Here is a 12,680-nt window from a genome sequence, read left to right on the forward strand (position 1 = left end):
GTTAGCAGCATGGATTGGAATTCTCAGCACAGTTCTCCATAGCTGAAAACCAGTTCCTCTGTGCATCTCAAAACTGAGCAATGGGTTAAAGACTTGAGTATCTGAGATATAAGTCCACGCCACTACTGTTGTTTTGCCAAGCCCTACTCAAAATCCCAGCAGCTTTCTTTACACCCACTTCACTGAAATTCAGTCCCACATCTAACTTTTCTTTGTCATGGAGAAAAGTGAACAAAGTTACACTGTTCCTTGTAATTCTCCCTTTGGAAACACAATTCACCATTACTTGGGTGCTCCCTCAGCCTATCCCTTGAGCTCTGGAGTGCAGCTGGCCATTGTTCTGGCTGTGGGGAAAGTTTAGGGACTTGCCCACCTAGGTGTCCAAGGCTGGTAATGCTTTAAGAACACGTGGCTGGAGGAAAATGTCATGTCTTTCCCTGCCTCAAAGCCAGGACGAAGGATGGGACTGGACTTATATGGGTTATTAAAAATGGTGCCTGGAAATTCAAAGTTTGCTTCTGTTTGTCACATTATTCACCACACTGCCAGAAGATGCACACTATACCTACCCCGCTGCTTTTTACTGAACCTACCATCCCTCACATCACGGAGGAAACCTTTCAGGAGTCGGGCAATCTATTATTCTGTGTTTGTGAGAGTGACCCTAGTGTCCTATGTCTCTTTAAGTATTAATTAACCAAGCAACTATTTAAATAGAATACAATGGAAACATGAGCTGATCTTGGAAATAAGTGGCTGTAGTTGCAGTGTTTAAATGAAGAAAAAAATCAGAAAAGAAATTCAAAAATACCACATTGCCAGACTGAAAACACCAATGCATTCTGGTTGCAAGGATTCCAAATTTTATACAAAGATTTTCATGGAAGAATTAAAAAAGACAGATTTGCTACAGCCCTCTACGAACACACAGAGTTGTGCACAGCATATCTGGGCCTCAGATTTAATGCTCTCCTGAACTCATGCATTGATTTCTTCTATCAATCAGTGAAGAATACTATGGAAATGGGTTTGAAATTGCCCAAAGGCAATTTCACATGGTTGGCTTTTTGTCTGCTATCTCCCTGTAGTATCATCTTTAGCTGCCTCATCACTGTGATTTTAGATACAGCTTCCAGAGAAATATCTGTTTTTTTAACAACAACTTCTATAAGTAAAGAAATGCAGCATAACCCAAGGCAATCGCTTTCAGGGCCTACAAATGTTTGTGAAGTTTTCAGCACAATGAACGGGACTGATGATTGCTATTGTAATACTAATATAAAGATGGAAGTGTTTCTAACAACCATATTTTCAAGGACTATCTTGAAGTTCTTTGCCTCAGTCTTCAATGACAGTGAGGCTCTACATGTCTCTTATGTCCCTGCACCTCTATGTGGGAATTTGGGGAGCAAAATCCTCCCCACTCTAAGACGAGAGTAAGTTTGAGACCACCTGATGAGGCTGAATGTGTACAAGTCTATGAGGCTGGACAACATGTATCCCAGGGTCTTGGGGGAACTGTCTGATGTGGTTGCCAAGACATTCTTCATCACATCTGAAAAGTCATGGTTGTCAGGGGAAGTCCCTGTTGACTGGAAAAAGGGAAATATCACTCCCATTTTTAAGAAAGGGGGAAAGGAAGACCCAGGGAACTACAGACTGGTGAGCCTCACATCTTTGCCTGGAAAGACAATAGATTAGATCCTCCTGGAAGAGATGTTAAGGCACATGCAAGATGAGGAGATGATCTGAGACAGCCAGCACAGCTTCACCAAGGGCAGATCGTGCCTCGCCACTCTAGTGGCCTTCTACAATGGAGTGACAGCACTGGTGGATGAAGGAAGGGTAACTGTTGTCATCTACTTGGACTTGTGCAAGGCCTTTCATATGGTTCCACACCATGATCTTATTTCTACATAGGAGAGATATAGATTTGAAGAGTTGTCTATTCAGTGGTTAAGGACTTGGTTGAATGGCTGCAGCCAGAGGGTTGTGGTTAATGGCTCTATGCCCAGGTGGAGGCTGACGATGAGTCCAGGGGTCCATCCTGGGTCTATTGTTCTTTATTATCTTTATCAATGGCATAGACAGTGGAATTGAGTGCACTCTTAGCAAGTTTGCAGCTGACATCAAGCTGAGTGGGCCCACAAGACTCAACAAAGCCAAGTGCCAGATGCTACACACGGGTCAAAGGAATCCCAGATATGCATACAGACTGGGAGAAGAACTCATTGAGAGCACTACTGAAGGAAAGGTCTTGGGTGTTCTGCTGGATGAAAAGCTTGAAACAAGACAGCAATGTGCACTTGTAGCCTGGAAGGCCAACTGCATCCTGGGCTGCATCAAAAGAGAGGTGGCCAGCAGGGAGAGAGAACGGATTGTCTCCTGCTCTGCCCTTGTGAGGCCCCATCTGGAGTACTGCATCCAGGCCTGGGGCCCCCAGCACAAAAAGGATGCGGAGTTGTTGGAGCAGGTCCAGAGGAGGGCCATGAAGATGCTCAGAGGGCTGGAGCACCTTTCCTATGAAGAAAGGTTGAGGGAATTGGGCTTGTTCAGCTTGCAGAAGAGAAGGCTCTGGTGAGACCTTTTTGTTGCCTTTCAGTACTTGAAAGGAGCTTACAAGCAGGAGAGGGACCAAACTTTATACACAATCTGATAACTGATAGGACAAGGGGGAATGGCTTGAAACTAAAAGAGGGGACATTTAGGTTAGATGTTAGGCAGAAATTCTTTACTCAGAGGGTGGTGAGGCACTGGCATAGGCTGCCCAGAGAAGCTGTGGGTGCCCTATCTCTGGAGGTGCTCAAGGTCAGGTTGGACAGGGCCCTGGGCAGCCTGAGCTGGTGGGTGGCAGCAAAGGGGTTGGTCCCTTCCAACCCAAACCAAATGCCTTTTTTTTTTTTTCCCTATTTTTCTATGAAAAACCCTTGTGGTCCACTAGCAATTTTGGTTATATATATGTGATCACCATGAGATCCATAGTCTTCCTCCTTCATGCTGATCTCTTTCCTGTCTTTGATTCCTCATTACTAGTTTTTTATCTGCATGTTTTTGCTGCATTTGGAGTGGATAAGAAGCACCAGGATACATGCAAATATTGCAGTGCTATCAGCAAGAAAATCCATATTCCACTGCAAGATCACCAGTTATTTTATCAAGCAGTACAATTTGCAACATAACATTTACTAGCATTGAAGAATGTTGTAGAGCATAGTAGGCAAGAAGCCCCATAGGATGATGACAACTGCTTTTGCAGAGTTTTATAACCTCTAGCTAAAATGATCACTGACACAATAACCTGGAATTTTCTTGATCGCATTTGATCAGTTAAATATAGAGAATTCTATTAGTAACACATATTTTTACATCTGTGTATACTAATAATATACAGTAGGATGAGGGGTTTTGCTGCGGTGAACCCTTCTGATATCCTTTTTAGGCCAATATGACCCACTCTCTTGCAAATGTGGCTACATTTAGCAGGGATATTGAACGATTCTGAGCTCAGGACAAGAACTTGTCCTACATCACCCACAAATTAGTTGTACTTGGGTGATGGAGGTACCATGACTGTCTGTTCCAAAGCACAATTAAGTTATACAAAATTGAAAGTCATCATCATTTCTGCAATTGTTCAAGCAGTAAAGCGTAAGATATGGAAATCAAGAGAGAAAAGGAGCTATAAAAGTCCAAAGCATTAAACAGTGACAGAAAATAAGAAAATACATTTTTAAAAGCTTCCTTACTGCATGTAAGCCATGTACCTTACTTAGATCATTAAAAGTAAATCATATTTGGGCACACAGAAATGTAAAATGCTTTTGGAAAACGGTGTGGGAGATCAGGTCCAAGATTTTCCTTCTGATTTTATCTGCCAAGAGCCAAGTAATTTGGTTCTAGAGGTAAAACACTTCCAGCACCTCACTGTCCTCAGTGCAAACTGAAATCCCTTGGGCGCCCTATCAAGAGGGCATCCAGCAGCTCTAGGTAAATGACACAGTTACTGATAATCCTCAAGGTACTGCAAGAAGATGGTACACATCTCTGATCCAAACTGTTCGCAAAATCAGTATAACAAGACAGATGCAGGGAAAAAAATGCAGAGAGTGATATACAAGCAAAGGAGAATATGTGGATATGAAAAGGATATTAAAAAGTTGGAACAGCTTCTTTAAAGCAGTTAGCTGTTGAGGAGCCCAGAGAGGAGCAAAGGGAATACTGGCTGATGAAAAACGGGTGATGTTCCTATTTGTCTGACAGCGCAAGCCCACTATTGCAACATTACATTTCACAAACATATACTTAAGTAGTCAGAATCAACATAACTGAATTTTGTGCCAATAAAGTTGAATAAATGACTAATATCCACTCACTTTATACCATCACAGCTTTATTTCATTAATGCATTAGCACTTTGTTAATAATACAGTCCCCCTCTAAGCAGACAGAGAGAGATCAGATAAAGGATTACACATGTTTTCCCTGTCACAGAATTTCCCTACTTGTTCTGCCTTCTTCTCTCCAAACTTATTTTTTGACAGTGATGTAACACCAAGAAATGCGCTCTTGCGAAACACAGCTGTTACACTTGCATGGGGAAGCACAAGATTGTGCTCTCCTCAGCCCCCATGCTCAAAATTGTGTCATTTTCCTTAATAGAGTTCACAGCTCCAGCTCCAGCCCTTTTCTCTTTCTTACCCCATCCACAAATTCAGCTTCCAAATGTCTGGCTTTCCGTAATGGTTGCAGAGTACTTCCCCAGCTCTTGCTTTTCCAGCTGATTTCAAAGGCACGACCAGCAACCTTCTCACGATGTACAGCCCACCCTGAACAATGCCAAGAGCAGGCAGAAACAAAAGAAGTACCCCTAGAGCTTCCCAGAACCTTAAGATAGATCTGAAGCATCAGATCTATGGGAATAGGGACTATCTTCAACACATTTGCTATTTGTCCCATTCTGGCATCCTTGAGACACTTCTCATTCCTATTTGCTCATGGGAATATCACCAATAGGATATTCCTCTCCAGAAATATTTCCTTCTATATTTTTCTCATAAGGTTCTTCACACAAGGCCATATATCCCCTAACTCTGCTACCACCTCTTTTTCGTGCATTTCTGTTCAAATCATGTGTCTCAATCAGTGTGTTTTCTGCAGTATGGAAGGACCAAGGAGGAGACAAGAGAGATTTATGAGTTAGGCTCTTTTAAATGTTTTCCGTCTGGTGAAAAGTGTTGACATCTTTGGCCTCACTAGGGAGTGAGAAAAAGAGAAATTACTCAGTTGATCTCATGCTGAAAGAAGAATCAGTGTTATAACAACAACAGCATTGCCTAGAACTTCCTCAATTTTAAAGCTTCATCTTGTACTCATTGGCCAAAATAAAACCCTTTGACTAAAATAACAGAGGCAAAACCATCTTGTTGACAATCAACAAAACATATTCTTCTGCATAATTCAGAAGAGTGTATCTCACAGTGTAGCTTCATGCTCTTTGCATATGTGTTACTATCATACACATTTCTCATACATTTGTTAGTACCTATTGTTATAGTTCCAGCTCTGATTAAAACAAAGTGCTTGTATCACTGCATTGGCAGGGTGACCCATAATACACCCACAGTCAAGTAGCATAGCAGTGTTAACACTAAATTTCTCCAGAATTACTGCCAATTTGGAGTTGTGATAATTTGTGGTAGCAACTCTGGCTAAAACAAACAGTCCCACTGGTGCCTTCTGCTGTAGACTGGTGTTACAGCTTCCAGCCAGATTGCTAGATATTTATTTGTGACAGTTTTTTCTCTGCTAGTGATGTACGATAAAAAGCAGAATCAGCATGTCTCTGCACTTCCTTCCTCACTTCTCAGTTATTCAGCTTGTCAACTACTCACCATGATGAATAGCATCAGCAAATACCATCAGGTTTTGAACTACGTATCATTTAGATGCATTTCTCACATACCAACAAGAATTGCAGTGTATTTGAAGAGGTGAGGGAGTTCATTAAAAAAGTTAATTTTTTGAGGCATGCACTTAGTGCCTATTTAAATAGAATTGTAGAATCACAGAATCATTAAGGTTGGAAAAGACCACTAAGATCATCAAGCCCAACCATCCACCTACCACCAATATTGCCCATTCAATAATGTCCCTAAGAATATATTTCTTGAACACTTCCAGGGATAGTGAAATAGCTATAGATGAACACATATATAAGAGGTAGTTTTCATTTTCCTGAACAATGCTGAACTGAATTTTAAATCCTAAGGTAGAAACGTGTTTGGGTCTATTAGAAATCAATAATTTATTCAAATTGTCACAGCGGTTTCAATCTGGATAGGATCTTGCTGTTCAAATCACCATATGAAATACAAACAGGAATCTTTCTGAAGCTGTGGCAAATACTTCCTCCTCGATATTTGTTAGGAATTTACTATTCAGTCCATAATAATGTCCACAATAATGACAATCTCTGCCTCAAAGGTATTTTAAAAAACGAGCACCTCCAACAGCAAAATCTCACTGTGTATAAAGGTGCCGGGATTTCTGAGCTTCAAATATTTTATTTTGCGTAGAATTTGGAGAGGCACAGAGAAAAGACATTCATCAGTGTTTAGTAAGCAACTTGGTGATGCTCCATGAGTTATTTTCTTAATGTTCTGTTTTATAAAGTGCCCAAATCCTAAACCAAATATGCATCAGCAGGCCTTAGGAAGGAAAAATCCACAGATCTTGCAGAGGAACAGAGAGCTCTTCCCAGTATGTCACCTTGCAGTAAAGAGTGCTCATCTTTCAGGGAAATTAAGGCATGAAGACAGAGAGCTGTGAATCCATAAATACTGTCCTTTTGTGTCAGATGTTTCCCACGAGGGAGATGGAATATATGTGTATACTGTTATTTACATCAGAGCCTGCAGAATTTTTCTTAAAAAAGAAAAACGTTGATCTAGTAGATTTTACATCTTTTGTTGAGTCACTCATCGTTTCTATCCCTTTACCAGCACAGCACAGCTCTTATATGTCAAAAAATTCCATAAAAATAGGAACATTTTGACTCCTGAAAGTTTTGTGTGATTTTTTTTTCTTCCTCTTTTTTTTTTTTTTTTTTTGCCAAAGCTGTTTTTAACCCAAGCCATGCTGAGAAACAGCTTTAGTCTTTCAGCAGATTTCCTGTTTGGAATAGAAAGCCTTGGTCTGCCTGGTCTCACCTTCACCCTCTATGGCGAAGTATCTCCAGGTACAAGGAGTTACCTCATGCCCGCCCCACCATGACCAGGGTGTCAGACAAACCCTGGAGCAGACAGTTATGAGCCTCTCTTCCTGTTCCTGTGAGGTAACCATGCCACAAACCCATGGCAGAAGGTCTGGTCACAAAGTCCTGACTCAGTTCCAGATGTCCTGCAAGAGCCATGTCTGACACAAGACAAGGAGACCACAGCTTGTATTTACAGCTCACTAGCAGGAAAGCAGTTCCTCTGTGCAAGGAAAATATTAAAAGCATATTCCCATGATAAAAAGTAGATGGATATATTATTTTTAGATACAAATTATAAATATGTATCTGAATCTGACTGATTCCACCTGGATTTACTGAGCATGCAACTGCAGCAGGGAGTGGAGCAGATGGAGGCAGAGTCCTCTTGTGTCCATTCCCTCTGAACAATATCTTATCATAGATTCACAGAATCATTAAGGTTGGAAAGACCTCTAAGAAAATCTAGTCCAACCATCCACCTACCACCAATATTGTCCACTAAACCATGTCCCTCAGTGCCACATCCACACGGTTCTTGAACGCCTCCAGGGACAGTGACTCCACCACCTCTCTGGGCAGCCTGTTCCAGTGCCTCATCACTCTTTCTGAGAAGAAATTTTTCTAATATCCAACCTGAACCTCCCCTTGGCTTTACATTGTGCTTCCTGAGCCCCAAACAACCTCCACTCATCTCACCCGTTCCTCCCCATGGGCTCTGCCTCAGCACTGGAAACCCCACTTACCGATAATTAACACTTGCCAGTAACCCATCACAGCGAGTAATTTCCAAACAGTCTGAGCTCAACCAGTGCAATCCCCCACATGATTTATTCTCTGTTCTGCAGCTTTCCCCTTTGATGATTGAAAAGATGCACAGAGCAACCAATGCACCCTACAACACAGCTGGATTCAGGATGCTGGATGCATTTGAAGTTTTCTTCATATATGTTTTTCATTTTGATAAGTATTTTACATTGAGTATTAGCATTTCATTGGAGTCTGCCGCTTTGCATAAAAGGAAGAGAGTAAGAAAATCAGCTACATTTCTGAATGCGCTGTACTTTCTTGACCTCTTCCCCTCCACATTACTCAATTTCTTTCTGAAGTTCTTTCATACTTAAAAAACAAAAAAAAAAGATTATTTTTGATGTAGGAGCTCTATGAATTTAGCTTTGCTTCACACTACACAGCTGAATTTTAGGCTGCTCATAACTAACCAGAAGATAGTAGGATTAAAGAAACTGGTGGCATAATACAATGTGATGGCATGGATAGTAGGTTTTGTGAAGAACAAACACCGCTAGACTTGTTTAAATATCACTAGTTGTATTGAGGACTTCATCATTTATAGCTATAGTAGTATCCAGTGCAAAACCACAGTAGATTCAGTTGAGGAAACTGATTTTAAAATCACAGCATAATACAACCCCTGCTCCTTTTTCTGACCTATCATGTGAGCATTTTCCTTAGTTAAATAAAGCTGGACTCCACAGTCAGGATGAAAGCAGAAATCCCCGCTGCAGCTACCAGCAGGCAGGCAGGTACTTCCCAGTCCCTCCTAGCTCTAGCATTACATCCTGTTGGAGTTTCCCACCACGGAGAAGATTTCCCCTCCTTCTGTCTACCCAGGAGATCCACATCCCCAGGCCCCTGCAGGCTTTCCGGTCCCACCCGGGAGGGTGAACTGCTTCACACTGGAGTTTCTCCAAACAAGAAGTAGCAGGGCGTGATCTGTTTCTATCAAGGCAATCAAAAACAGCCATCTGCTGAGCACCCTCCGCATCTCTGGCTGTATTATCTCGTCTGCCATTTACTGGAGGTAATCTTCACTCGGTATCTGCAGCAGTGAGGGGTCATTCAACCAATGGAACTGTCTAAACTAACAAAAAAAAGTACCCAAGGTCCAATTTGTTTGAATAGTTTAGTTGCTCCCTTTTTTTGAAAAGTCAAGTTGCTCACAGAATTATAGGTCAGTTTACAGTGTTCAGACCAAATTTACATACTGAGGAACCAGTACCAGACAAAAACACAAGCCTACAGCTCTTACGGAGCAAAAACATAAGCCCAAATGTTCCTGTCCTCAGTAGCACTTCTGGAGACATTTACAAGTCAGAGTTCATCTACAGCCCAAGCTGAAATCCCAAAGAAGTCACAGGACAAGTCTGACCAGCTTCAACAATCAAGATATTCAAAGGCCGATACAATGTCAGGATCACTCCATATTGCTGTTTTTTAAGCAGAAATCCCTACTACAATCAGGCTCCAAATTCATGGATCAGTTTGATTTATTCTCTGGAGAGCAAAATTACATTTGTAACAGCCTATAATGAATGTCCTCACAGGCTGCAGAGTACAGTGTTAATAAAACCAGCTGAAATACACTAGGTTTATGAACCAATGTTTCTCATCACTGGAATTAGAATTACCCTTTTACAGGGATCCACTAAATAACAGCTTACTTCTTCCCGTCCTACCAACTAATCCTACCAAACTACATTCAAAGACAACCACCCTACTCAAACCCTACTCAACTATATCCACCAAATATCCTGAAGGTCCTTATGAAGGCTCCACACCAGACAAGTGGAAAATGCTTCATACTCAAACCAAACTCATACTTCTTCACGGCAACCACAATTTCCTGTTCAGTTCAACTGCTTGCACACTCAGCGAGGGCAGCTTTTTGAAAAACAACAGGTGCTGTGATCTTACCTCGCAGGCTCACGCTGTGGGTCCCAACTACTGGAGCAAGTGTTCGTCAGCTGCAAGTCCAATGGAAAGGGAAAAACTTCTTAAAAAAAATAAAACGTATTGTGGGATGGTAAACTGCAAAGTAATATGTCGAAACGGGATGCTGTGCGCCTAGAAAATCTGCAGAGCAACTTGAGCCCAAGACTGCAAGCCCAAGACTGAACCCCTGGAGGAAGTGGCTGGTAACAAAACGTCATAGATGAAATAGATGATTTTGTCTTTATAAGGAAATTTAGTATTCTCTGGTCTTCCTCACCACCTCCTCATAATTTCTTTTTCCTCTCTTCAGTTCCTTTCTCTCTCACTGACTGCACGCTTGCACACACACAGTTTTACATGTTCTCTCTTTCACAATATAATCGGACACGTTTTAGCTTCAGTGTCTTCAGTCCTATCCCCTACAATCAGGGGAGGGGTAGCTATGAAGCAACTAGCGATAGCATGAGAGGGAACAGCCACAAGTTGTGCCAGGGGAGATTCACATTGGATGTTAGGAAAAAATTATTCTCTGAAACAGTGGTCAGGCACTGGAATGGGCTACCCAGGGAGGTGGTGGTGTCACTATCTCTGGAGGTGTTCAAGAACCGTGTAGATGCTGTACTAAGGGACAGGGGTTCAGAGGGGAAATACTGGTAGGTAGATGTTAGGACTGGACGATCTTGGAGGTCTTTTCCAAATTTGGTGATTCTATGATTCTACGGCAATGTCTCCAAGGATGGAGACTCCTCAGCATCTCTGGGCAACCTCTGCCAACATTTGATTGCACTCGCTGTGAACACTTTTTTCCTTGCATGCAGTTGGAATTTCCCTTGTTGCAACCTGTTGCCTTTTACTCTCATTGTACACTTCTAAAATAAAGTCTGTTACAATCTTCTCTATAAGCTCCAATTAGGTAGGTACAAGAAAGTGTCTCTCAGTCTTCTCTTTGAACAAGACTTCTCCACCTCTCCTCATACTTCATGTGCTGCAGCCCTTGGCCATCCTGATTTCTAGAGATCTTGTACTGGGGAACCTCACACAGGACACAGCACTCACTGAGCTCACAACTGGCACTGACATCAAGGACACATTTCCCAGGTACACTGAGGGTCAAACACAAAAGTGCTGAATATGGGTGCAAACACAGGTTGTCTATCAACGCTGATGACATAGTGCTGCAGAAACCTTAAGAGAACTGAAAACATAACATCAAAAGATAAAAGTGATTCATCAACCCCACGGGGATTTTAAGAAGTATTCAGCCTTAACAGAAAAATTCCCATCACTTTCCACAGGCCGAAGAATCATCCTTCACCTTTTTTTATAACTTCTGACTTTTACCTTTGCAAATATGCAGCTGAAAAAAGAACCAAACTGAGCAGCTTTCAAGAAAAAAAATTTCAGGATTCAACAGACCAGCTGCTCCACCAGCTACATGCTTATGTAGAAGACTTCAGGAAAACCTTCTCATGAAAAAAATCCCCATATTTAAGATCCCATTCTTGAAGCACGCATAGATTTACTGTATTTGAAATTACACTGAAACATATCAAAGGTATTTTTGATAACAGAAAACTTCTTTCCATTAGAAAAAGAAATGCTCAGTTATCCCTTTGATATTCTCACAGTGATCCTGTGCAGAAATCACTTGTAGATTTTCCATAGTTTCTTCTGTCCCTGAACACTTCTGTTATAACTTGAACAACAAATCCTTACACTTAGTGTGGGAAGGATTTCCATGATGTAACTATGAAGACTGGGAACGGTGTTTTAAATTGGCTTTCAGTTTAATACAAGATCTCCTTGGCTTTTTCTTATTAGACAAAGAGATGTTCCTACTCTATGTCCTCTATTGCATTTCATTATTTGACACTGTGCCACAGCATCTCTTTCTTTGTTTTCTAGGAGTTTTCACACCAGCCTGGTAAAAGTTTGTCCCAACTTTCTCCTTAAAGGCTTTTTAAAAATCGTTAATTATTTCTGCTGCTCTCCACAGCATCTCTCGAATGCTACAACACCTTTTCTGGCACAGGGAAGAGGGCACCAAATTCCATGCTATTATTTGGTATTGTACTGCATGCTTTAAGCGTAACATCTTACTAGCACAGGAAAACCAGAGGTAAGTGTCTCCTTATCAGAGATGTTTGCAACATCCTCTCTTGGGTTATTAGAGTTTATGTAGAAGGTAGGTGAGAAACTCAGATTTTCCACTCTAATATATGCAAGTTTGTATTAATCTTAGAATGCACTCAGTTCTGTGTGATCAGTGTACAGCACTGATTAATACCAGTGTGTACTCCAGTAAGCACCACCTGCTCTAAAACAATGCTCAGAAATGCGAGTTCGGTGGGGAAGGGATTTAAAAAGAAGTATGAAATAAAGATTTTGAGGCACTTGTCATGTGGACCATGAATCTTTTTCCTTTTTTTCTGCTTTATTTCAAGGCCTGCTGGAGTGTCTCTGTGTACACCCAATAATGCTGTCTCACCAGGCGTCATTAAACTTAAGTATTCTTTGCACACAACTCCAGCTGAAGTCCTGGCATAAAACCCTATTTAAATTCTGCACTGTGATCCATCAGACAAATAACAATTACACTGGGCAGCAATGTATTACATTTAGCTGGTAGGATGCAGCGATCAACTCCAGCCTGCAACTGGTTAATTCATACCCCTGTGATGTTCATTTGTGGTAT

General features: G+C 41.4%; 1 protein-coding gene across 4 annotated transcripts in view; it reads right to left on the reverse strand.

The window, feature by feature from the left end:
* LCP1 (lymphocyte cytosolic protein 1) overlaps nucleotides 1-12,680 on the reverse strand; it is a 47,547-nt gene that overhangs the window by 19,454 nt on the left and 15,413 nt on the right. The window contains exon 1 of one of the 4 annotated variants that reach the window (XM_021375831.1): nucleotides 9,968-10,182. The exons of the other annotated variants lie outside the window; for them this stretch is intronic. The gene's annotated coding sequence lies outside the window, so the exon portion shown is untranslated. Of the gene's footprint in view, nucleotides 1-9,967; nucleotides 10,183-12,680 lie in introns of those variants that run through there. 4 annotated transcript variants of the gene reach the window in all.

The sequence above is a fragment of the Numida meleagris genome, chromosome 1 (genome assembly GCF_002078875.1).
Source record: "Numida meleagris isolate 19003 breed g44 Domestic line chromosome 1, NumMel1.0, whole genome shotgun sequence".
Classification (NCBI taxonomy): Eukaryota; Metazoa; Chordata; class Aves; order Galliformes; family Numididae; genus Numida; species Numida meleagris.